The sequence below is a fragment of the Podarcis pityusensis genome, assembly GCF_964106645.2.
Source record: "Podarcis pityusensis genome assembly, chromosome: 4".
In the NCBI taxonomy this organism is placed as follows: domain Eukaryota; kingdom Metazoa; phylum Chordata; class Lepidosauria; order Squamata; family Lacertidae; genus Podarcis; species Podarcis pityusensis.
Window position 1 is genome coordinate 43,898,842 of NC_138027.1, and position 25,939 is coordinate 43,924,780.

At 39.6% G+C, this 25,939-nt stretch overlaps 1 long non-coding RNA gene across 1 annotated transcript in view; it reads left to right on the forward strand.

Annotated features, from left to right (window-relative positions):
- LOC308474959 overlaps positions 1-25,939 on the forward strand; it is a 46,131-nt gene that overhangs the window by 14,977 nt on the left and 5,215 nt on the right. Inside the window, exon 2 of the long non-coding RNA XR_013985058.1 lies at positions 132-235. This is a non-coding gene — a long non-coding RNA (uncharacterized lncRNA). The remainder of the gene's footprint in view (positions 1-131; positions 236-25,939) is intronic.

Sequence of the window (25,939 nt, forward strand, 5' to 3'; positions counted from 1 at the left end):
AGTTGAAATAAATAGTATAGAATTAAATATAAATCCTGAGCTCCTGCTATGATGACATGTGAAATGCACCCAGCTATATAGTTAGGAAGACACACAGTAAAACCTGTCTATTTTGAAATTTTATTATTCAGTGGGAGTTGCCAGGATGAAAAGCAGTGACAGACTCAACTACTACACCAGCATGCGGGCATCTTGTATTAATTGATGAAACAACAGTGAAGCACACAGCTTCAAGGTAAACTCTGTCTGCCAAAACTACCTGAAGTTCATAAGAGTAATTAAGATCTAAACCCAGAAGAATAATTAAAATATGCAAAACACTTATTGATCTTCAGCATCTGGTGACTTGTCAGTTACCACAGACATACAGACACAAAAGCAAGCTTGATTTAACATACTGTTAATTTGCTTTCTTTGATTAAGCAGATTTTTGGAAAATATTCATAACTTTACCTAGTACGTAAAGAATTCTGCTGCTCATACTAGTGTTTCCTAGAAATTTCTTTGGCATTTGGAAGCCAGTTGAGATGCTGTGAAGAGTAAAAGTGCTGAACTGAATACACACACACACACACACACACACACCCCGTATTTTTCGCTCTATAAGACGCACCAGACCACAAGACGCACCTAGTTTTTGGAGGAGGAAAACAAGAATATATTCTGAATCTCAGAAGCCAGAACAGCAAGAGGGATTGCTGCGCAGTGAAAGCAGTAATCCCTCTTGCTGTTCTGGCTTCTGGGATAGCTGCGCAGCCTGCATTCGCTCCATAAGACGCATACACATTTCCCCTTACTTTTTAGGAGGGAAAAAGTGAGTCTTATAGAGCAAAAAATAATCTCTTGTGGATCCAAATAATGAACCAGGTATTTATTTGGATCCACAAGAGATTATGCCGTAAGAAATTTGATAGTCTTTAAGATATTAGGGAGTTGGACTAGATGCCCCTTCTAACTCTGCAATTCTTTGATTCTTTGATTCTATTACTTCTGCCCAGAAGTCATCTTCCAAATGCCAATGAAATGTTCAATGTTAGTCCCTATACAATGAACACAAGAGCTTTGAGGACGTAATGTTATGGTGTTGAAAACCATTTGCTGGAAGAAGAAGAGGAGAGCAGATTGCTATTCACCTGCCCCTGAACTGAATATCTAGAACCAACAACTCTTGACACCACGAAACATTTTCAAAAGAGTGAGGAAGTATAACGGGTCTGAATTTCCACCTAGAAATATAGGAAGATGCCTTTGTTCTTCTGACTCACTGTTGTCCGTAAGTCCTGCAATAATTCACCAGAATTTCAGGCACGTATCTCTCCAAGTCCCACCTGGAGATGCTAAGGATGGAACCAGGGACTTACTATTAATAATAATGTCTATATTGTCATTAATCCAAGGATCATAGGGCAGTTTTCCACAGAGAAACACAAAAATACATAATATAGTAAGAAACAAAAACAATACTCCCTCACAGTTTAAAAGGCCAGAGTGTTTAATTAGCCAAAGTCCTGGGAAACAAGGAATGATTTTGCTTGGCAGTGAAAGATATGTACAGTGGTACCTCGGGTTACAGACGCTTCAGGTTACAGACTCCGCTAACCCAGAAATAGTACCTCAGGTTAAGAACTTTGCTTCAGGATGAGAACAGAAATCGCGTGGAGGCAGTGGGAGGCCCCATTAGCTAAAGTGGTACCTCAGGTTAAGAACAGTTTCAGGTTAAGAATGGACCTCCAGAATGAATTTCAGTAAGTTCTTAACCCGAGGTACCACTGTAATGAAGGCACCAGGTGAGCCTCCCTGGGGAGAGCTTGCAAAAAATGGGGAGCCACAGCAAAAAAGGCCTGCTCTCATGTTGCCACCCTCCCAACCTGTCGTGGAGGGGGCACACAGTTGGTAATTGCAGGGTCCGGGTCAGTTATTTGAGGTATGGCAGTCCTGAGCCATTTAAAAACTAGTATTTTTCTAGGGGGGGGGAAAGGTGCTGGAGCTTACCATGAATGCCTCCCTTGGTGTCTTATAATGCCAATGGAGCCTACCAGAGAGGTTCTGGAACTTATTATGATACCTGTGATGTGATTTATACCACTTTGAGGAGTTGGTTTTTTATCTTTACAACTAATGGTACTGCGTATGAAATAAATACAGCAGCATATTTTATGTATGTTATGAGGACAAGAGCCTGCAGCCCTATGAGTCAAAATTAGGCTAGGAACAGAAACTGGGGGGGGGGGGGGTTTGAAACCACTGTTCTCTTCCCAGTAATGTGACCATGTAGTCTCCATGTTTAAAATGTGTTCCTATAACAGAGTTTGACTGGAATATATGGAATAACTCTTGACGTGAAAAAAGAAATGGCCCCAAGACACACTGCATGCTGGGAAATGTTATTGTCATCAGTCTCTTTTTGCTTTCTGTTTTCTTACATGCTTTACCTTCCCTCATTCTATGAACACACACATTCCTTCCTAGCCTTCTTGTCTGAGATCACTCATCTCTTACCTTCATTGCCAAACAACTAGAGCACTTGATGTTTATATCTATGACTTTTGTTTCATTTCATAAACCAAGAGGCTCCCTGTACTGATGTTCACCCATTTCATTTTACCAAATATAATGGCTTTTTTTTTACTTTCTGCTGCCTGTAATACTACCAGCTGGGTTATGCACCTTGATTGTCTTCTTCCTTGAGTTTCTAAGATGCCGCAACACTATTGATTCTTCTCTGTCTATTATTATGATCCCCCCTCACACACTTCATCTCCAGTAATATCAGTTTATTGCAAGACTTCTACTATTCTCACATGACATATTGGTGATTCTATCTTCTAAGAAACAGCATTTATCCTTTTGACTTCTAAATCATTTTTTTTTTCTAAACACAAAACTTTCTGTCTGATCCTGTAACATCTTCTTGGGCATCTATCTAACATCCTGGCTTAAGCCAGTGAAGAAGAACAGAGAACATATAGTGAAACCACATGTTAGCTTCTATTTTAGCATTTTTGCTAGCAATATCAGAGGAGATTTCACCAGCCACAATTTCAGCAAAACTGTGCTTTCCAAAGCAAAATGGCTGCTAACATTTTGTACTTTCACATGGAGGATAGCAATTTGTATTTTAATCCATAACCATCTCTAATTCAAAGCAACTTTATCAGCGCTCCATATAGCAGTCTTCTTGGCTGCAATTACAGCATTAACGTTTAGCTTTTCAGTCTTGATAACACAGTCTAATTTTATCCCATCTGGTTTATTGTGCAAAGTTTTTTTTCATGCCTGGAGGTGGCATTTCCTTAATCATTTCTTCTGCATGGAATTGCTGGTTGGAGCTTAAAAGGTTTTGTTAGCTACAAGGACCAACTGCAGGTTTCTTCTCCATGAGGACAATGTGTCAGCAGTTCTCTGTAAGAATTGTCTAGAAGGCAATCATTTGGAAGCTCTCGCTGTACTAGGGAGGTCATCAAACCAAACTGAATAAGCTTTTGATCTCGCTTTATTTTTTTAATGACTGTAATGTTAGAGTGACATTTCCTTTCTAATGATTAGCTTTCAGGGAGGTAGGATTACAGACTGCTAGTTTATTAATAGCTAGTGGGAAACAGGTGACCTTAGATTTGCATATTAAACCCATGCCAAAATCAATGTGGAGATATGAAGGTGGAGGAGGATCTTCTCAGCAACAATGTGGAAAGTGTTTGGAAATCGGCATGCAATCAGTCCTTTTCCCTTTTGATGGCCATATGCTTCAATTAGTTCCTGTATTGTACATTTGTGCAAGATGACACCATACCAAACCACTTTAGGCATTTCCAAATAGATGCTTGTGTTTTGTTTCTAGGAATATCATGCCAAACATTTTCTCAAACAGAAAAAAAGGCTCAGATATTTTGCTTCGCTTTGGCAAAAATGGGATATTTTACCAGTAATATAAAATCTTGATTAGAGATGCCAGGAAATACATTCTGTGATTCATAAAAAAACAGGCCCCCAAACAAGAGGTGACCATTTCAAGTCTCAATCTTTTGCATTAAGATCCCTGGCTTCCCCCCTGCCAGCCTATCACTGCTCTTCCCTTCCTTTCTCAGTGGAAAGAGCAGCAGCAACATCACAAAAAGAGAGAAAATAAGTCTCTCTCTCTTTCTCTTCATTACTTCATTACATTGGTTAATAGTGTAATGGGATGCATGGGATTAGCTCCCTAGAGATCCTGCAATTATAGCTCCTTTGGGTAAAGCTACAGCTCCCATAGTCTTTTATGCCCTCCCATGTCCTTTAAACTGAACACAAGTACAAGCAATCTCTACACATTTGTGTGAAGGTGTGTACAGTTCATCTGTTGTGTATTCAAATGGACAGACTGAACAGTCACTGAACATTACATATAAATAACTGAGCAAGTGTATGGTTCAAGTATGTGGGTACACAGGCTGCACAGTCATTGAATGTACTATCAGCTAGCGTACTGGGGCAATGGAGTGGGGAAACTGTGTTCCTCTCTTTTCCATGTCTGTCTCATCACTGCCACAGAGGAAATGGAAGTGGGTATTTGGGAGGAGCTGGCAAGTCAATGCAGAAGGGATGCTGGTGGTTTTCTTTCAAGCCCTCAGTGTGGTCTATTTTTATTTCTGGGAAACTTGGGGAAAGCCCAGCCCAGAAGAACTTTGGAGAGTTTAAACATCTCTGTTTCTTACATAGTATATGCAAGCAAGTGGAAAAATAAGAAAGATAAGCTGGACTGGCCTATCCGTTTCCACTCTTTGTCCTCACTCATATTTTGCTCTTCACTCCCATTCTCTGTTACCCATAGTCAGAGGAGACAGAACATAACAAAACTGTAGTCGACATACCTAGGGATGAGGGAGTAATTCAATCCAGTTTGCATATAAAGGTGAAGTGACCAGATTTGCACTTTCCAAAACAATGTGCAAAATGAAACACAACCATCTTTTGAAATTCAAACCTCTCCAAATTTTGCAATGCAGTTCGCCACCCAAACAATGTGTACAAAAATGTTTATCCGTGGGGAAAGTGTACACAAAAGCACATATATCAATGGAATCAACATATATATTCACTGTATGTTGTGAACACAGAATAATTCTACTTTCTTTTTTAACACTGATGAATTTTCATGATGACCTTTTATTTATTTATTTATTTTAAAATCCCATGCTGATGTGGAAATCTGAAAAGCTGAATTTAAGATCGGATAAATTTGAAACAGAGAGACACCAGAATTGACAGATTTGCTCATCCTTAGTTATATTTCTATTTTCTTCAGTACCTTTGTCTTCTTGCTTTTCTGTGTTTGTTTCCCCTATTTCTTTTTCTTCTAGTCCCATCATCCAACTCTGTTTTATATCCTTTTTTTGAATGGGTCACTCTAGACAATGACTTGTATCTCTGTTGCTAAGCTTGTTTCACATTTGGAAAATGTTGGTTGACTGCATTTCCACCTCCCACCCCCCATGACTGCAGTTATATGAAGAGGCCAGGGATTTTTTTCCTGTATTCCTTTAGCATCTCAAAATTCATTTCTGGATTATGTATTTAATCATACAAACTGATTTGCTGTTTAGAACTTCTGACATTAGAGTTTCCACTATCAGCTTCCCAAATATCATTTGAAGTATTTCCCCCATATTAATCAGCATGACATTTTCACTGCTAACACCTGTAGCTATTTCTGTGTTTAATCTCTGAGTCTTTTCTGTCCTCTTTTAATATGGTCACTGTATAGAGAAAGAAAATACACAATCCAAATCACAGTTAAGCACATTCATTAAAATCAGTTAGAATTCAAGAATGTAAGTATTTCTTTCCAGGACTGGTGCTACTATTAGGTTGAGGAGGTTGCTGTCTAATGTAGCTGATTGTGGGTGTCACGAAAGGGCAGGAACTGGTTTGTTAAATATTGTATTTTTATTCTGAAGGAAAGGCACTTCTGGGATTTTCTCTCTCAGATGCCAAAATAACTTGCCAACCTTGGGTACTAATGACACAGAGTTCAGATCAAAATAGAAATGGGTGTGGGAATTGTCACTGTTCACCTATTTGCTCATTATCAGAACTTGATTGATGTCATGCAAATGAAAGCAGGCTATTTTTGACACTGAATTTCAATGCTGTGGATATCTATCACTGAACTATATGCCTTTACTTGGCAGGAAAGATTTAAGGTAAAGGGACCCCTGACCTAATTAGGTCCAGTTGTGGCTGACTCTGGGGTTGCAACGCTCATCTCACTTTATTGGCCGAGGGAGCCGGCATACAGCTTCCGGGTCATGTGGCCAGCATGACTAAGCCACTTCTGGCGAACCAGAGCAGCACACGGAAACGCCGTTTACCTTCCCGCCGGAGCGGTACCTATTTATCTACTTGCACTTTGATGTGCTTTCGAACTGCTAGGTTGGCAGGAGCAGGGACCGAGCAACGGGAGCTCACCCCGTCACGGGGATTCAAACCGCGGACCTTCTGATCGGCAAGCCCTAGGCTCTGTGGTTTAACCCACAGTGCCACTCAGCCAGTAAAATGGCCTGGCACAGCACTGTCCTCAACCTTCTCCCATTGGAATGTGACAAACTTAAACATACTTTACTTTGTCTGGATTAACCCCATAATATCAGTCCTCCTCCCTAACTTGACAGTGGAAAAGCCTATTAAGTGTGGATTGAGAATCCTATAGGGATGCGGTGGCAGCTGACTAATCTCTCCCCCCCCCCCCAACTCTCCTCTTCAGCTCACCTATCCAGAGAAACTTTCTCCTGCCAATAAATGAGAGGGGAAAGTGCAGGCCCATTTTCCTTTGCAAAGAATGGGTATTGCACCTGTGGCAACTGAATTAAATGGGTACAAAATAGGATGCAGAGGTCTTGTACACACTTTGTGATGCACCAAAACCATTAGCCCTGCTGTTGGTATATATAATAATGAGATCTGTAAAACTGAGGACAACATGCTGGTTAATGCTGGCTACTTCACTTTCAGATTATCCATTACACAACAAGCACCCTTTCAATAATATGGTAAACACAGCCTAGAAATGTGAATTTCTGATATCACTCTACTTCCCTCTCTCCATGTTGTTCTATTACATTCTGAGCCAGAATTGATTGAATTAATTTATTCAAGTACACTGTTGAGTGGCCCATAGCTTTGAGAAGTCTAGGTAGGGTGCATTTACCAACTCTCCTTCATCAACAGTTATCAGCTGGTATTGTGCTTCATCACTATCATCTTCCTGCAATTCTGGGAGATCCTGCCTCTTCAAAGAAATTAAATGGAAGATCCTTATCTGTTGAAGATAACAAATGTGCATTAAACATTTCAGTATTATGAACAGGTGGTCAAGCACAGAAGAATGAATATGTTTTGAGTTGGAAACAATATGAGAAGTAATCGCTGCCATCCCAATTGACTCTAAATGGCAACAGGCCATTTCAGAAGTAGGAGATATCCAATGTGGTCACATGAACTAATTGGATTGTAAGCTAGTGCAGTCCAGGCTTTCCTGTTTCTTTTTATGTTTATGCTCAAACATTGTTATCGATGCAGTAAGAACCACGATGCTTTTCTTCTGTTCAGTGAGCAAATGCCAGTTCTCATTAGACCTGCAATTTGGGTTTCATAAAAGCTCTAGCTTGCAAAACTAAAAATAAATAGTGAGAAACAAAAATTTGTTTTCTTTCTTTCTAAAAAAAAATGTTTTTAGGAGCAATGGACAAAAGAACAGCTTAAAAATAAGTGTTGGGATGAAATGTGAAAGCAGTTATTTCTAAAACATACAACAGGCAAATGTGGCTGCATTTATCCTAAGTTTAACCCTGGGAGCCAGGAAGGACTCTGGTCCATAGAGGGAGCACGTGAAGAGACTAAACCCTACACACACCAATGTTGTTTACCTGATGAAAATTCCCCCATTCTGCAATTTGTCACAATATGCATATGATACATTTGCATATGCATTTTTCTAGTATGGCAAATAACAGCTTAAGAGGAGCTTTTACCTGAACATGCAAGGGTGTAAATTGCGGGGGGGAGGGGGTGTATGCACACCCCATTGTCCCCCTTCAGAGCTTTGTGCTGAATGGACAAAGGTCTGACAGAAGCCAAGAACCTTGCAAGGATTTGTGGGGTGGGGGGGCTTGCATGCAATTTTAATGCTCATGTGTTCAGAAAAATGCTTGAAAAGTGTCTGTCATGATTATAACAGAAGAAACTGTCTGGGTAGGCAGTTCATCAGGATTAGAGTACATGCTTTTGGCACATACACATTCTCTCTCTCTCTCTCTCTCTCTGTGTGTGTGTGTGAGAGAGAGAGAGAGAGAGAGAGAGAGAATATTTACATTAAAAAACATAGGTTGAATTGGGCCTTGATTAGCGAAATATTGCTTGGAAAAATTCCCAAGGAAAGTAGCTCCCATAATCCCCTCATCCAATCAGATTCACACACATAATCTGCATTTCTTTTTTTTAAAAAAAAAAAAAATATTTATTAGTAGTTTCAGAATTATAAAAAATAAAGAAAAAATAAGAAACAACACAATAATACATAAAAAAGAGGGGGGGGGAAACAACAACGCAAAAACCAATACAACAATACAGCAAAAAAATACAAAGAAAAAAGGAAAACAGAAAAAAAGAAAAAAACACAAATCCCAAATTACATATCTATAACTTCCATTTGCTTGTTTCATTGACCTCCTCACACCTCCCTTCTTGCAATCTAGTTCAATTAGTTATTTCAGCAAATTCTTTCCATCTTTCTCAATTTTTTGTTACAAAATTTATCTTAACAATTTAACCTAATAATTAGCTCAACAAATCCTTTCCATCTTTCCCCATATTCTATTATTCAAATTACCTTAGTTTATTTAACCTTATCTTACCCTAAAATACCTTAAAGCTTAAATCTTAGTTTTCAAATATACATAACTCCTGATATCATTTCTGCTAGAGTCATATAGTTTCATTCCAACATTTTCCCTAATATTCATTAATTTTAAGCTAATTCCCTAAATAGAAAGTTTTTATTTGTAAATTTTTTCCAATCTTCATCCAACATCTCTTCTTCCTGGTCTCGGATCGTGTCAGTCCTTACTGTCTATTCCATCTAGTCCATCAACCTGGAAGCCTTATATCCGAGGCCCTTAAGTCTCTTCCATGTCCCTTCTGCAGTTCTTCTTGTTGTTGTTTATACTTGCCCTTTTCCTTGTCTTTTGTTGGTCTCTTTCTTAATTTCTTTCCTTTCTCATTGAGGAGTAGGACTCTGGGGATTTCCAACCCAAAATTGTCTCCATCTCTCTTCATCAAACCCGCCCATTCCCCACAGACCCATTCCCCACAGTCATCGCTATAGTCCAAAAAGTATTTAAAAGCATATTTCCAGGTCTCTCCAAAGTTAGGAACCTCCTAAGCTCCAAACTCCCCCTGGCCCACTCCAACTTCAATCTTCAATGACAGCGGCTTATGCTCCTGTAGGGCCTCGGGTCTCTCCATTTGTATTATTTGAGGTGCAACCGCATCCTCCTCCATTATCTTCTGCACCTGCCCAGACAGTACAGGTTCATGAGTTGGTTCCTGAATGATTTCTGTATCAGTGTTCCCTGTTTGTCCACAGTTATTAACCACAACGGTCATCAAATCCCTTTTCTCATTCATCAAATCCATCTTCTCATGCATCTGTTCCAGCAAGGCACTTGTCTTGCATAGAGCAAGCACCCAATCTTCCTCCCAGCTCATCTTTAGTCAAGGTCAGAAGAGACTGATCCCACGATCTTAATCTCACAGCTGTTGAGTCCTCAAGTATACTGCAGCAACAATTTAACAAGCTCCCTCTAGAGGAGACAATTTCTATTTGTATCCATTTTTTTTAAGGCAAGTCCAACAAAGGAAAATTACTTTCATTTTTCAGATATTTTTCAGATATTTTGTTTCTTTAGAATGCAAAAGGCAACATTGGAATCAGTTTGTTTCTCTTCTTTAGCTATCAGTCAAAGTATTCCATTCACAGTCAATGAACCTCTCCAACAGTTTCTGTCTCTGACACCCCGTTCCCAGGTTAGAGACGGTGGAAACTTATCCTTCTTCACTCCCTCTCCTGCTAGGGTTGAACAAAGCCCCCCCCCCCTTTTCTCCTGCTTCCAAGGGGGTTTCAGTAATTCTGAATGAAGGAAATGTAGACTTTTTTAACAGCTTTCCAGGCTTTAGCTTACAAAGTTTTTGCTTTAGTCTATATACAAAAAGCGGAAGGCAGACTTCCTGTTTTGAACCTTCCCGCTTCGATGCCAAATTGAAATATTTCTTAATCCAATTTTCCGTTTCTACTCACGGGTACTTGTTTTAAATCCAATTGTCCACAGGAAAAAGTCAGCGCTCTCCGGCAATGGCTGTGCGGCTTCACTCCGTGAAAATAGCAATCAGTTCGCAGTACCACGCCACTCACCCCACTTCGCTCCGGCACCCCAAAATGGGGTTCCCGGTGAGTAGGGGGGGCGCTCCTGGTGCCCTGCCGAACCCCACGTTCCCAGGCTTCCTCCACCTGGGATTTGTAGCGGGTCCCCACCTTCGCCGTGGTGGGAAGACCCAGTTTCCACAGAGCCCGTTCCTCCGCTCGGAGGAACTCCGCCATTCACCGATGGCGCTGACCTGGAAGTCTTTCAATGTTGTTGGTTTCAAAGCCAAGACTGATCATATGTCTACTGGTATCTCAGTTTAGGCTCTTAACCTAAATTGCAGGGATAGGACTTTTCACTATTCTACGTTTTTTTCATATACCTTCCTTCCTCTTCCTACTCTTTCTCTTGGTTCTTCTGAACTGTTATCTATAAGCTCGTATCAGAAGCATTTTAAAATTCTCAAGGTTTCCACAGTCACTTTCTTAATGGAGATTCTAGTTTAAGATTAGTCATTTGAAGTTTTCATGTTCTCAATTATGCTCTAAGGTGCTTTTTAAGGGCATTTAGCAGGACTGTTTAGAGGGCTCATTGAATGTATTCAGTCTTTCCCACCATCCCAATAAGTTTTGTAATATGTCTCCTGTTACAGGTAAGGAACAGCAAAAGAATCATTAAGATGCTCCACTGTACATTAGGGAAGCGATTTGTGGGTATATTAACCCATTGAGTGTCCTAATGACCGATAGAATTATACATTTCAAAGAAAGTGAAAACCCTGCGTTTTCCTCATGAGAAACACTTTATCCTTCTGCTGTACCCAAGTTCAGGAACTGTAAAAATGGTTTCCCTTTGTGTTAGCAGAACTCCAGAAAATTAATACAGTTTATGTAGACAACTATGTGGTTCAGAACATTTCACACTAGCAAAATAGCCGTTCATCTCTCACATTTTTTGTACTGACAATATTCAGTTTATCATATAGACTATCCTTGCACAACAAAGAAGTGCAATTCTGAAGTTTATGCCTTGACTGTTGGCAAAATGACAAAAACTTTCTAAGGGACACATGGGAATATGTTAAATTGGATGCAGTGACTCAGATGTGTGACATAGATTTGCACCATAATAAATTCATAGTTCACTTTTGGTCTCAATGGGAGCCAAACACTGGATTTCCAAATTAATGTCCTTGGATATTGGTATGAAAAATTGCAGCATATTGCCTTAGAGAAACTTGCACAAAACTTGAAAACTGCTAGGGCACAAAGTTCAGAGGACAAGCTTGTGGCTGTGTGATATTGTTTTACTGTATGCAGTACAGGAGTCAGTGTGTGTGAGATTGTCCACCACCTGCAACGTATTTTCACTTGTGATTACAGTAATAACTTCAGCCTTGGGAGTACAGTGGGACCTCGGGTTAAGAACTTAATTTGTTCTGGAGGTCCATTCTTAACCTGAAACTGTTCTTAACCTGAGGTACCACTTTAGCTAATGGGGCCTCCCGCTGCCGCCACACAGCCGGCGCGCAATTACTGTTCTCATCCTGCAGCAAAGTTCTTAATCCGAGGTACTATTTCTGGGTTAGAGGAGTCTGTAACCTGAAGCATCTGTAACCTGAAGCACCTGTAACCGGAGGTACCACTGTAATAGGACAGCCTGGAACATGCAAGAAAGATACTTGTCTGACAAGGGTTAAATCAGAGATAGAATTTCCACCACATGTAACTTTTACATCAGCTATAAAGTGATAGCTGAATGATGAGAGAATCCATAGATTGATTTTTTTTTTTTTAAAAAAAAGCTGTTTCCTATCAAGAAGGAAAACAATTTGCACAATGCTAATCAGAACTTGCTCTTATGTTCTTTTTTAAAAAAGGATGTTTCTCTTAACAAAGGAAAATGTCACAATCACACTTTAATATCCAGCGTACGAAGATCAGCATAGGGTGTGTGTGTGTGTGTGTGTGTGTGTGATCACCCTGTGTCTCAACGCATATTTAACACAACAGTAATGATTGCCAAAAGAATGCCTTCTGGATAGTACCTTAAAAATATGCATTGAGACAAGATGCAGTATTTAAATGCCTCTTTATCATAAAACAGCTTGGAAGTTCTGTGAAAGAATAATACCAACTAGAGGATAGTTTAAAGACCATAATTGGACTTTATCCCAGAAAAGGCTAAATAAATTGAAATATGTTTTATATCATTATGCATATTTTCCTGTGATAAAAATAGATTTATATTTCATAGTAGCACAAGAAATTGTACAACAGGGGAATAATAATGGAAAGGAAAGGAAGCAATCAAGAAAGAAAGCAGAATATTCCTTATATCCCTTTAGAAAGGAAGCAATAAATTACTTTTGTGAATAATTTCAAAGACTCAAATATGGTCCATGTATATCCCAGGTGACATTTTTTAAAGAAAAAAACAGTCTCAGCCCCCTGTTCGTATAAAAAAGGTATAAAACAATCATTGGGTTTTTAATCTAGAGGAAAAAAATGACTACTGAAATATTTACTGTACAAAGTCCTCTTAGAGAGGCCTCTTATTGAATAAAGGAACAGTTTCTAATAAAAAAAAATTCATGGTCCACCAGTAAATTCAAAATTCCAGCTAATATATAAGTTTCTTTCTCAGACGGGAAACTGTGTTGCACCTCTTTAGATCATTGGATCATGCTTAATTAATAAGAGTCATATGTTGCAAAATAATGGAATCTGTGAATAAATTCCTTTTTCTTCTGCTGAAAGAGTTATATGCTCTAATTTCAAAGGCGATGGTGCTGAATGCTGGAACATCACATAATTCTGTATGGTGAGATCTGGGGAAAGCAAAAGAGCAGCTCATTGTTAGCTTTTAGGCCTGGAATCAGCTACTGCCATACAGGGCTGCCTTTTCATTTGTACTTAAAATTTAAGTGGAAAATTAAATAACAGTCCTTTGTTGATGCAGCCATTTTAAAGGAACAGATGGTCAGACAGACACAATGGTGCTGTGAATTAAAACTTCGCAGCTTTGACCTGCGCTGACTTATCATGCAGGCATACTGATATCCACAGGTATTTAGAGAAAGCTTTTTTTTAATAATAAAAAAATTAAACTGCTACCTTTATTGATTTTAATTTCCATTTTTTGAGATTGATTTGGGGGATAGGAAAAATCTGCACTGTTTTCCCCAGCAGAGGAAACATAATTTCCTGTTTGGGTCATCTTTATATCTTGTTTTTGAAATGCACAAACCTATCCCATCATGTTTTCTCCTCCTTTTTTTGTAATAAGATCAATAGTTTGAAAACTATTTTTCCTTCTCTGAGTGTGCCTTTAGGGCCCAAAGAGTCGACCTTGTGAAAATGGTTATTGCTGTGCTTCAGGCTGCTTTCATAGGTTCCTTTCTTTATGTGAGAGGGGGGTGGGAAGTAGCTTTAAGTACAGGTTTTTAACGGTATCAAAGGTAAAAAACCTCCACAGCCAAGTTCACTGAAAGTTTCGCTGAGGCTTGTGAACTTAGGCCAATTTATGGCATCTGCTGGAAGTCAGCCAATAAATAATAGCTTCTGCTGAGGCAGGCATTGAGATTCCTATGTAGTTTATAAAAGGAAAATTATAGGGATGGCGGATTGGGCCAGAAACTGCAGATGAACAACTCATTATGTCTTCATAAGACATGAATGATTGTAAGGGGGGGAGGGATGTGGATTCACGCTCATATTGGCAACCCATTTTATTTCATAAACCAAGAAGGATCATTTTTACTTCCTAGCTTTCTCCTGGTTAGCCTGCATCTATCCAGACTACATTTCTATTATTATTATTATTATTATTATTATTATTATTATTATTATTATTGTGCTGGTTATTAGTGCCACACAAGCATACGCAAGTGTGAGTTAAGGTGGTCACCTAACTACCTTCTCTCTCTCTCTCTCTCTCTCTCTCTCTCTCTCTCTCCCCCTCCCTTCCTTCTTTTTTCCTTTCTTCAGGGGTGAGGGGCTTCTTATCATTTTGCTTTGGTAATGTAAGGAGTTCTGAGTATTGTGGGATGTTGTCCCCAACCCCCACAACAGCAGCCTTCTTGGAAACTGGGGCATTCCTGGGATGTAGTAGATTCCTCTCAAGTTTTATCTAGAGCACTGTAAGGAGCTATTCTGGGTGGCAACATAATAAGGTGCATAAGAGGTTTGCTTCCCCTCCCCCCCTCTTGCATTACAGTCCTTATGGAGAGCAGTTCAATTAGCTTTTCTGGAATTGCTGGGAATAGCTACTTAGAATGGTTCTAATTCATCTACAAAATAAGAAACAGAATATATGTTAATTTTTTGGAAAGCTAAACCATAAGCAACTGGAGAGGCTTAATAAGAAATAATTGGGAATTTTAAGATATGAATAAGTCAAAAATCAGGTTTCATGCTAAGGAAAGATAAGACAAGTGCATAATGAATGCTGGGTAAATTAGAGCACAAACTTACCTCACCTGTGCTCCAAGCAGGGCTTGGTGGAGCTGTGGGGCCACCACTGCACTTGCAGACCTGCTGATTACAGTGGCTACAGTGGAAGCAGGGGGGAAAAGGACAATTGGAGTTGACTCAATGCTATCATATTACAGCTATGAGAACAGCCCAGGATCCAGTGGTTCCCAGGTTGGTCCAGCTTCAGCCTTCTGGGCCTTCCACTAGCTCCATTCAGTAAGGATCCTCCCATTGGGTCTCTTGCCTGACCTCACATTTGTCAGGGTTGGCACCAATTGAGTGATGCTTGCACTTGTGTGTGTTTTAATGATGATTCTTCTCACAAAGGAAAATGTCTCTGTTATACATTCTTTAATATCCATTGCACAGATACCTTTTTAAAAAAAAATCACATTGCAAATGAGCAGTAATGACTGCCAAAATAATGCCTTCCAGACAGTACCCTTGAAAATAAGTATTGAGACAATATACAATATTTAAATGCCACTTTATATTTTTTAAAAAATAGTTTGGAAGTTTCAGGGAAAGATTGTATTAACTGGAGGACATTTTAATGACCATAACTGGACTTTAAATTTCAACACAAGAACATATGAAGAGTCTCTCTAGATCAGTGGTTGCCAACCCTTTTTGGCCATGCCCCACAGAAGCATATCTAAAATCCTGATTCCCCACCCCCCACGTGACATAGTGAACTCCTGTTCACATGGAGGAAGCCTAAGAGACCATTCACTGTTAAAAATTCATTCTCAAATTGCCCCCCTTAAAAATCAAATTGCCTCCCTGTGGGGTGTATGATTGGGAACCACAGCTCTAGATGAAACTAAAGGCCCATCTAGTCTCACATCCTGTGGCCAACCAGATGTCTGTTTGTGGACTCCCATGTGCATCTGTTTAGCCAACTGTGAGAACAGGTTACTGAACTAGATGGATATTTAGCCTGATTCAGCAGGGTGTTCTTATGGGAAGCCCAAAAACTGGACCTGAGGGCAACAGGGTTCACCTCTCATAAGATGTAGTGATGGCCACCAACCTACCTAATCCACTTCTGAAGTCAGCCAAGTTGGTGGCCATCACTACATCTTATGAGAGCAAATCCCATATTTCATTCTCCAAAGAACAAAGAAGAGCATATATTTGTAAAGAGAAATGTAACTATCTGCATCATGGCTAGATGAACTCATATCTTGCATCAACTGCATAAGTTGTGCTGCTGCTGCAGCTACTAACCTCTTTTTATAGTTGCATTTGTGTCTGTTATCATGTATATATCTATCTATCATCTATCTAAATTGCTATGGCTAAAATTGTAAAGTTAGCATTTTTCTTACTTTCTGCCATGTCTAGAGACAATGTAGGTAATTACCAGATGATAGAGAGAGCAACAGGCCATAACATGCCCTGACCTATTGTCGTCTATTGGAAACAAGTTACAAGTTATGATTTCTCAGTCACATCCACTACATTCAAAATTTTTAGGAAAGTTTGATAAATATATGTTATATATAACCACACTTGCCGAAAGTGTTTTCACTGCTTTTCTAGACTATTTGAAAAAATGAGAACAACATATTATGTAATGTATCACACAATAATAGCAAATAACAGAGTTGATAAACTGAAGAAGATAGTTCAGCATTCTTTTGCAAGCTGACACATATGTACACAAAATCATTCAAATTGAGGGGTGAAATAAAATAAAATTTGATTCTTCAAATTAAATGTGTAAAGAATATCATTTCATGGTGATAATTTGCCAACAGAAAAGGGAGATAATTTGCAAAATATTGCACAGCTTAATCAAGATGAAGCCTTTTTATAGGCTACTTGTTTCCCTTTATGCTCATGTGACAAATATGTTTTGAAACATACTTGACAGCACAATCTTGTGCATGCTTACTTAGAACTAGGTTCCACTGTGGTCAATGAAGCTCACTTTCAGGTAAGCGTGCAGAGAATTGCAGTCTCAGTCATTCACATAATACTAATATTATGTCTGGTTTACAGTTTAGAGTTTAGTTTAGAGGTCCTAAGGAAGTCAGACTATCCTCCACCAGGGCCAGGGCCTTTTCAGTGATGGCTCCGACCTGGTGGAATGCTCTGTCCCATGAGACCAGGGCCCTGCAGGATTTAACTTCTTTCCGCAAGGCCTGTAAGACAGAGCTATTCCACCTGGCTTTCAATTTGAACTTAGCCTGATCTTTTATTCCTCTTCCTTCCCTCCCTCTCCCCTTTTTATGAAGATTACCCGCTCTGGGATCCCACAGCTAATTCTCCCCTGGTCTCCTCGCTGGCTCAAATAGGACTAACTTAGTCAGCTAGCCCTGGTGATCATCTAATGTTTATTGGATGGATTTCCCCCCTAAATTGATTTTTGAATTCTGAATTTATTGTTATTCACGTTTTATACTGTATTTTATGCTGTTTTTGTCGCATCAGTTAAGTGTTTTAAGTTTGTTGTTAGCCGCCCTGGGCCTAGTGTTCTGAACCGGGAAGGGTGGGGTATAAATAAAAAATTATTTATTTATTTATTTATTTGTTAGTTAGTTAGTTTGAAGTTGCCATACAACTAATTTGTATATATATGATACTAGTTTGTAAGGTTTGGAAGAGCCTGTTGGGTTTCAGGATGTAGTGATGGTCACCAACTTGTATGGCTTTAAAAGAGGATTTGACAAGTTCATGGAGGACAAAGTTATCCATGACAGCTAGCCCTTATGGCCATGTTCTGCCTCCACTGTTAGAGATAGTAAGCCTATGAATACAAGCTGGAAGCAACCACATGGGTCATATAGTCCAACCCCCTGCAATGCAGGATTTTTTTGCCCAAGGTTGGGCTTGAACCTATGACCCTGAGATTAAAAGTCTCATGCTCTACCAACTGAGCTACCCCAGCATGAATATGGATGAGAGTGAAGGGTGGGGAGTATGTGGCTGGCTGGCTGGTTTAGTGTGAGTCCGGGTGCAGTGTGTAGATCAGGCTTCCTCAACCTTGACCCTCCAGATGTTTTGAGACTACAGGTACCATCATCCCTGACTACTGGTCCTGTTAGCTAGGGATCATGGGAGTTGTAGGCCAGAAACATCTGGAGGGCTGAGGTTGAGGAAGCCTGGTGTAGATGGACAGATGTGGACTCACCTGCTTTTGGATTTGGTCTTGTCCACTGATGGTTTGTGCCCCTTAGATTATTACACAGGAGGGAAAAGAGCATCCTCCTGAGTTCACCACCCTTGTTCTAAATACAAAGTATCCTAGGCCTTAAACACTGAGAGCTTTCCTAAAATGTTTCCCCTTTTCCAGACAGTAGCAAATTCTTTTCTAGTACTACAGAAAATTAAACTCCTTTCAGGTCACTGTGGTGCCAATAATAGCTTTACTTTAAAATATTTTTGAATAATTCATAAGCACAAGAATAACATTCTGACATTTACCTGATCTATCCTAAAGATTAGACTCTAATGGGAAACTTGATCATATTCACTAGCAGTTTCTAGGGAACAGTGTGTGAGGGAGGGAGACTCAAGTAGGTCTGAATGGCAGATTGAGGCTGTACATAGAGCTACCACCTCTTTAGTAAGTTTTAAAGCCAATGCAGGTGCTTAGGATAAAACATTATGTGCCCCCCTACATATCAGTGGCCAGAAATTTGCTCCTTTCTGCATTAGTTCTGCCTGAACAGAACACAGATCTGAGGCTGATGCACATGTGAGAGAGCCTATCGCTTGGCAGATATTTGCACAGACAAGGTACTGCAGCACAATGTTTGGAGTTTCCTGTTAACATGCTATATGCCTTTGAAGACACTGCAGGTGGCTCAAAATTCAGCAACTAGATAAAACTAGACTGGGACAAAGCAAATGGAATTATGCTGGCTCCCAGCAAGGCCATCTCAAAACGGAACTCCTTGTCTCAGACAATCATTGCCTCCTGTCCCCAGCCTGTCCACTTCTGCTTCTGTCCATCTAAAGAGCTACCTGTCACTGTTTCATGGGCTACTGTCACAACTGCCACCACAGGCCAGTCATTCACCACCCTGACCCAGCAGATCTGCCGAGGATCTGCCTAGGCATTGACACTTTGCTCCTGACACAACCTGCCAACAGCATATCTATGCAGGTACCTGGAGAGCCAGGTAGCTTTGATCTGAAGAAAAACCCTTCCGTGGGTAGAGGCACTGTGGCAATGCGGCCAACATTTCATTCTAGTAATGGTGGAGAGGTGAAGAATACTTATGTAAAGTTTTGCACATTACCAGTATGAAACTGTAAATAGCATTTGCCTCTGCAAAGAGGGGTGGTCTCTCTCTGTGCCACCTCGCCCACAATGCCTCCACCAAGGAAGGCATTCCTCAGAGTAAAACGTGGGCAACTTGTTCCCAGAGAGCCTTAGAGGGGCCTGCACTGCCAACCCTGATGTGCAGCAAAAAAGAAAGAAAGAAAAAGAGGAAGGTGGAGAGGAAATAAGAGGTGGTGTTGGAGGAAGTTGGCACTCGGGGAGCAGTGGCAACTGGCCCACTTCACCTCAGGTGCAATCATGTTCTGGTACTATTTCAAAGCACAATTCAAAAGGTTGGTATTGACCTATAAAGTCCTAAATGACTTATGACCCAAGTGCTAGAATCACCTCTTCTTAACATTAAACTACTTGTACATTAAAATTTGTCTGAGAGGCTCTTTTCTTGTTTCAAGCACCATTAGACACGAGAGGATGGAAACAAGAAACAGGGCCTTCCATGCAGTGGTGCCCTGGTTTTGGAATTTTATTCTCAGTGAATTTTGCCAGAAAACAGGTCTGTGAGTTCACAGTTTTGAACCCACCAGTGTCACAACACAATGCCCTAGTTGTATTTCACAGCAATGGTTTCCCCCCACCTATCCATCTGGCACCTCTGCTGTGCTACTACCCAAAGGCCAACCTATAATACCTTTCCCCTAAAAATACAAATAGTAATCCCCCTCCACACAGAGATATGGATTTGAGAGACAAGCTGACAAAGTGCTTTTTTATATCGTCTTTCCCCTTCTTCTTTTCTGAGGAAGAGTTTTATCATAGTGTCTCCTTCAGTTTATTTTTCTCAAGCAAATATGCTAACCTAAGTAATCTTATGAAAGGCAAACAGATAAAGCTTGAGAATGCAGTGCTTATGAAAAGTCTATAAGCTCTGTCAAGGAAGTTATTTGTATTGACTGGCTAGAGAAATTATTGAAACCAAACTAAATTTGGAACAAAAGATGCACTGTTGTTGTTGAGTTTGCAAACAACACAACATTTAAGGGGATCCATAAACTAATGAAATAGCTCTTTGACAGAAGAGTGTGCTGGCAGTATATCATGAACCACATTTCAAAGGCTCAGCCAACACAATCCTTCTAGTTATGGCGAACAGCTTCTGACTAGCACGGCACCTTCATAAATATAGTCAGGTATCTAAAATCATTATTTGGACTTTTCCTTCCCTATAGTGTTGAATCTAATAATGTAGAGCTGTTCAGTTTCTGATGTCCCCAATACATCTTCATGTTTGCAAAAACCAAGTGGTAAAAAAAAGGGAGTGGGGGGAACCAACACACAAACATTCACCAGAGAAGCACCAAGGGAAAATTGTTGTTAAAAACGCAATCCCTTCTGCTAAACATGCTTATCCATGAGTAAGTCTCAGAATGATAGCACTAACAATGTGTGTGTTTAGGAGCAGAGCCAAATAAATAAAGAAGTTAATCCATAATTGTTATCAGTCCAAATGAATGGAACTAAATCCAACACCCCAAAGGTTTGTGTGGATGTTTATTAGAGGCTTGGATTTGTGTGTTTATTACTTAAGTTTATCCAATGGAGAAGCTGAAAAACAAAGGTTAAGTCAAGGCTACTTCCACATTCCATGAATAATAGTGGATATGCAGAAATGAATATCTTCTTGGAGAATACAGGAATGTGCCTGGGCAGGGGGTTGTACTGAAGGAGCTGGTGCATTAGTGGATGCTCTTTGCTCCATCTCTGTCATTGGAAACCCAAGTAGCCTCTGTGGCAGAGGTCACCCAATACCAACTTAGGCTGGTACTGTTCGGAGTGAAGCAACAACATCTGCAACATTTGGGGGATGATAAACAGAAAAGCAATCTGTTCTTCCTGCTCAGTGATTTCTTTTATTCTAGTAACTATTTGTTGGTAAATTACATCCTTTAAGACTTTACTTCCTGTTCCTTCTCAAGCCAATACAAGTGTTACCATGTGCTCATGTTAACTTCCCGGCTCCATCTTAGCCATATGTCCCTTTGCTCTTCTAGGGCAAGTGCCTTTGTGGGCCGACCCCAAGGCCGCTCTTGTGAACCAGCGAATGGTAGGCTGAATGCTAAAATTGGCCAATGGCAGCAGGGCCTCGTGGGCATTCCTCTGGGCACAGGATCAACTGCCCAGTGGTGGCACTTGGCCCCGTACCCAGGGCCAAGATAAACTGCAGCCTGCCAGGCCATTCAGCCTACACTTAGAATAGCTTTGTTTGCCATGAGTAATGCTAATCACATTTTCTTTATCCCTTCAACTAGTAGCATTCCCAGACTACCATTTCTTTCTGCACACTTATTCTGTCATTCTGGTGTTATAAGGTATGGTCCTCAGAAGCAGGAGGCAGTGTGCATGATGGATGAAATAGCTGTGGACCCAGTGAACTGTTTGCCCTGGGCTGACTAGTTTGCCTTCTGATCCGGGTTTCATGCAGGAGAATGCCAGGCACTGAACCTGGGACTCTACCACTGCGCTACAGATCTTCTTCATATAGTAATTTGGGGCATGTCAATTAAAATATATGAATTGCAGTTTGGGGAATGCCATCTGGGAGCAGCCACATCCTAACTGGTATAAATATATATACTTCCCATGTGTATGGAATGCAAGGGAAAAAATGGGAGATATTTTCATGATGATATTTAACAGTTTAAAACTGAGCTATAATTATTTGTTTGAGTATACCGGTACATTGTTTGTGTACAATGATGATATAATTATAACAACAATACTGTTGCTTTATTATTTTCCTAAAAGAGGTAGAAATTATTTCCCACAGTCACCCTTTGTTTTCTTTCCATGTTCTTTTTTGCCCCCCCCCCCCCAAAAAAAAATTCACTTCAAAATTTGCTTTAGGTGATGTTACGCATTAAAAGAAAATATGATGAAAATTACCCACAGATGGTATTTAACACCTGCCAAACTAGCGAAAAAAGAAAAAGAGAAATGTTGAAAATCCAATGAAGTAGAGGGATCTTTTTTCCACATGTGGTGGTCCTGTAAGGTAATCAGGGAATTCTGGGAAGTAATTTACAATGAATTTAAAAATATATTTAAAAAAAACCCAAAAAACTTTCCCCCAAAACCTGAAACATTACTCTTGGGAATGGTGACAACAAAAGAATTTATTATTATATGCCACCACTGTGAATCGAATCTTATTGGTGGAGAACAAGTATGGTATCCACTAAGGAAGAGTGGCAGTTTAAAATGCTTGAATATGCTGAATTGTCAGGTAAAACAAATAGTGTAAGAAAAAAGGTTGATAAAGAATATAGGGACGATTGGAAAAAGTTTATTGAATATGTTAAGAACCAGTGTAAACAAGTAATGAACCTAGCGTGTCTTGAGAAAATCCAGCAGAATAGGAGCTAATAGAAATTTGAAGAAATAGAAATAGGAAGACATTTGAAGATTAAAAATTTGGAATATACGAATTAGTAGAAAAGTAAAGAAACCAGGAAAAGGGTGGAAGGGGAGTCACTAGGTATTAGTTGTATGTTGTGATTGGTATGAAAGTTGTATAATTGGTGGGTGGAGGAAAGGGGATGTGGGATGTGTGTGTGTGTGTTTTTGTAATAAAAATGCAAAATTTTTTTTTTAAAGAAAGAAGTAGGCAACAATATAGTGATAATATAGCAATAAGACAGACACGTGGAAAATTTTGCTAGACCTATCAAAGCTGTATTAGCTTCCATTACAAATCCTCAGAAATTTTGCCTAGGTAGGAAGTATTCTGATTTCCCTTGAACTTCACTTCAGGCAGAATTCAGTGCCACTTCTATGCAGCAAAAGTTTACAAAAGAAAACCAGAACTTTAATTCACTTTGTTTGAGACATGAAGTGAAATTTGTGTTTGTAAATGCATCTGCAGAACAGAAAACCAGAAAGCAGTCCTTGAAATTTGTGTTTCAGCAGATTATTTCACATGTCAATTTCAACTCTACCACTATGGATTTCAAAAAGAAACGTAGTAATTAATCTCTCCAGAACAACAAAGGAGATTGTTGTTGATAAAATGACAGATAATGACAAAAATATTTTCCCAGCTTGTTCACTTGTTCACTTGTAATATCTGTTCTGTGTGCCAAATTCATTTTCAATATTATTTTACCTCTTAATTTCATACCTAAAGATATTGCACAAATCAAGCATAAAAGTCAAACTGTGGGTATAATAATACACTATTTTTGAGAAGTGGCAATGTTGAGACCTTAATGAGATGGCAATTTATTTTAATTGATCCAGTTTCTGCATAAATTACAGGAATAGTTGTCTACCCTTGGCCTTATATTTATTACTTGACCCAAACAACTCTAGGAGGCCATTCACTGGGTTCTCAGTGTTTGCGCTTTAAGTACCACAACAGTAACTATAAATCCAAACAAACACACATGTGCAATACCCTGGCAAAAAGACATTTTTTTTAAAAAACAACAACCCTCTCATTGTTGAATTGCTCCCAGATTACTTGGGGTAAAAGTATTCATATGAATGGGGTATTTAATGAGCCATACTACAAGGTCTCAGGTTCAATCCGCATCATTTCCAGATAGGCAGCCTCTTCTTTGAAATTGCTGAACTCTCTGTGAATTCTCTTACCTTGAGTAAGCAGCTCTGACATTGGAAGTCAAGGCTGCCCTGATGGTCTGCTGAACTTCTATTCCCCAGCATAGCTAGCATCCTATCGGCCTCTGGTACTCACCTAGAAGCCAAGTCTCGAAATCCCTGCATCTGAAAGCAAGGCCAAGGCATCAGCAATACCATTTCGTAGTCATGACTCATTTAGAGCCACAAATGAAATATATTCCTTCTGGAACTGCATTATGGAAGCATGAGCAAGTCACATCACATGGAAAGTCCAGGGAAGTCTGGGTATTGCTCTCTGGTACCACAGACCGACTATCACTCCAAAAAATTAACTGTGCAGTTATGAAACAACCCTGACCAGAATTGAACAGTTACAGTAGTCAGAAAGAAAATTTTGTTACTGTGATGTAATTCCCCACTCTTCCCCAGTTGGTGTGCTTGCCACAGAACTTCACAAACCCTGTCTTTGTTTGTTCCTCTCTTCATTTTATTGTTTGTAATGCCTGCCGTTCTATACTTACAATGCAATAAAATAAACACTAATAAAGAAGCTAGGTCTCTAATAATATTGTCTGGGAGTCCTGGAAGACCTGCTCTGCAGGCCTTATTTCACCCAGCCTGAGAGGGCAAGACCCTGACTGACTTCAGCTACAAAAGCTGAGGCTGCTGAACGGTCTCTTGGGCTTGAGTATTGTATAGGGGGGGTTGTCAGGGGGCGGGGCTGTTGTTATTAATTTTTATTATTATTATTTTGGATCTTATTATGATCTATGTGGAAATGGTTCTGTTTGGTTGTGTAATTTTTCATGTTTTATTTAGTGTTTATGACTACTTTTGGTAAGTTGCAATTATGCATTATTTCATGTTGTAAGCTGCCCTGAGCATGGTTTGAACTATGAAAATGTGTCATGCAGATAAAATTATGCATGTATATATGTTTGTATATGGGTACACAGAGAGAGAGAGGGGAAGAGAAAACAAATATGACCTTATATAAGAAATTTAGTTAAAATTACCGTAAGTTAAGGGAGCATCATAAAAAGAGTTGTGTAGATTCCCCCCCCCCCCCCGGATCTTGTAGAGGGCACAACTGAACCTTGCAATTATTTTGTTTGAAATTGTACGTATCTGGTGCCTCTAACTAGGACAAACATATGGATTTTTCTTGTCTGTAGAAATTTCATTGTGACTTCTCTCTAATGCAGCAGTCTCAGAAAGATTTTAGGAACCTATTTGTCACCACACTAGGTGACAACAACCCAAAACTATTTCTCACAGCATGACAAATAATATCTACCATTGGAGACGCAGAGGTTGTATCTCATTTGTAAATGTAACAACTATAAGACAACAGAGCTGAAATTTCCCACTGAAAGAGCAAAGGGCTTGCTGTACAATTTCTTTTACACCGCACTATGCAAATCTTGTAACGGAAGTGTTGGTAATTGCAAGCAGTATGTTTTAAGATTTATTTTATATGTGCTGTGTGTCAGTGTTGTTTATCAATTGTCTTCACAAGCCTGCCAAGAGACATATGGGCTTCTTTGGGGTTTTGATTGTAAGGTGTGTGTGTGTGTGTGTGTGTGTGTGTGTGTGTGTTAGTAGACAGATATAAAAGGATCATACAACAGTTCACACAGGCTTTCTCTTAGCCCCTTTCAAGGATTCAGTTGAACACTAACTTATCAGTTGCTCTAATAAAGATGAAATTATGTTGTTTCCAAGGTGGCAGTTACAGAGCTTTGAGGTTTGGATGCTCGGAAGTTCTTCATTTGCCAAAGCTACTCAATGTTACTGCTATCCTCTGATAAGTCTGATGGCTTGTGGGTCTCAGAACTAAAGTGTTTAGCAACAGGTCAATCGACTTTTTTTTGTCAGACTTGCCAATTTGTGGTTTCTAAAACACATGCATAGTTTGGCCATTTATTATTGTGAGCCAGTGAAAGACATCACTCATATTGCATTGCACTCATGGGAACCTTTTCTGAGTAAAGATGTTTTGGTTTGGGTTTGACTTAATGTGATAACACACCTGTATTATTAATGACCTGTTTAAACCGATCCATAAATGATATTGTAACTATAAATTATTTGTCCTATCTACAAAGGAACTTGTGCCTGCCCAGACAATTTGGCTGCCAGTATATCCCTCTGCTGTTCAGACACCTATTGATATCCACATAAGATCAAGAGATGCA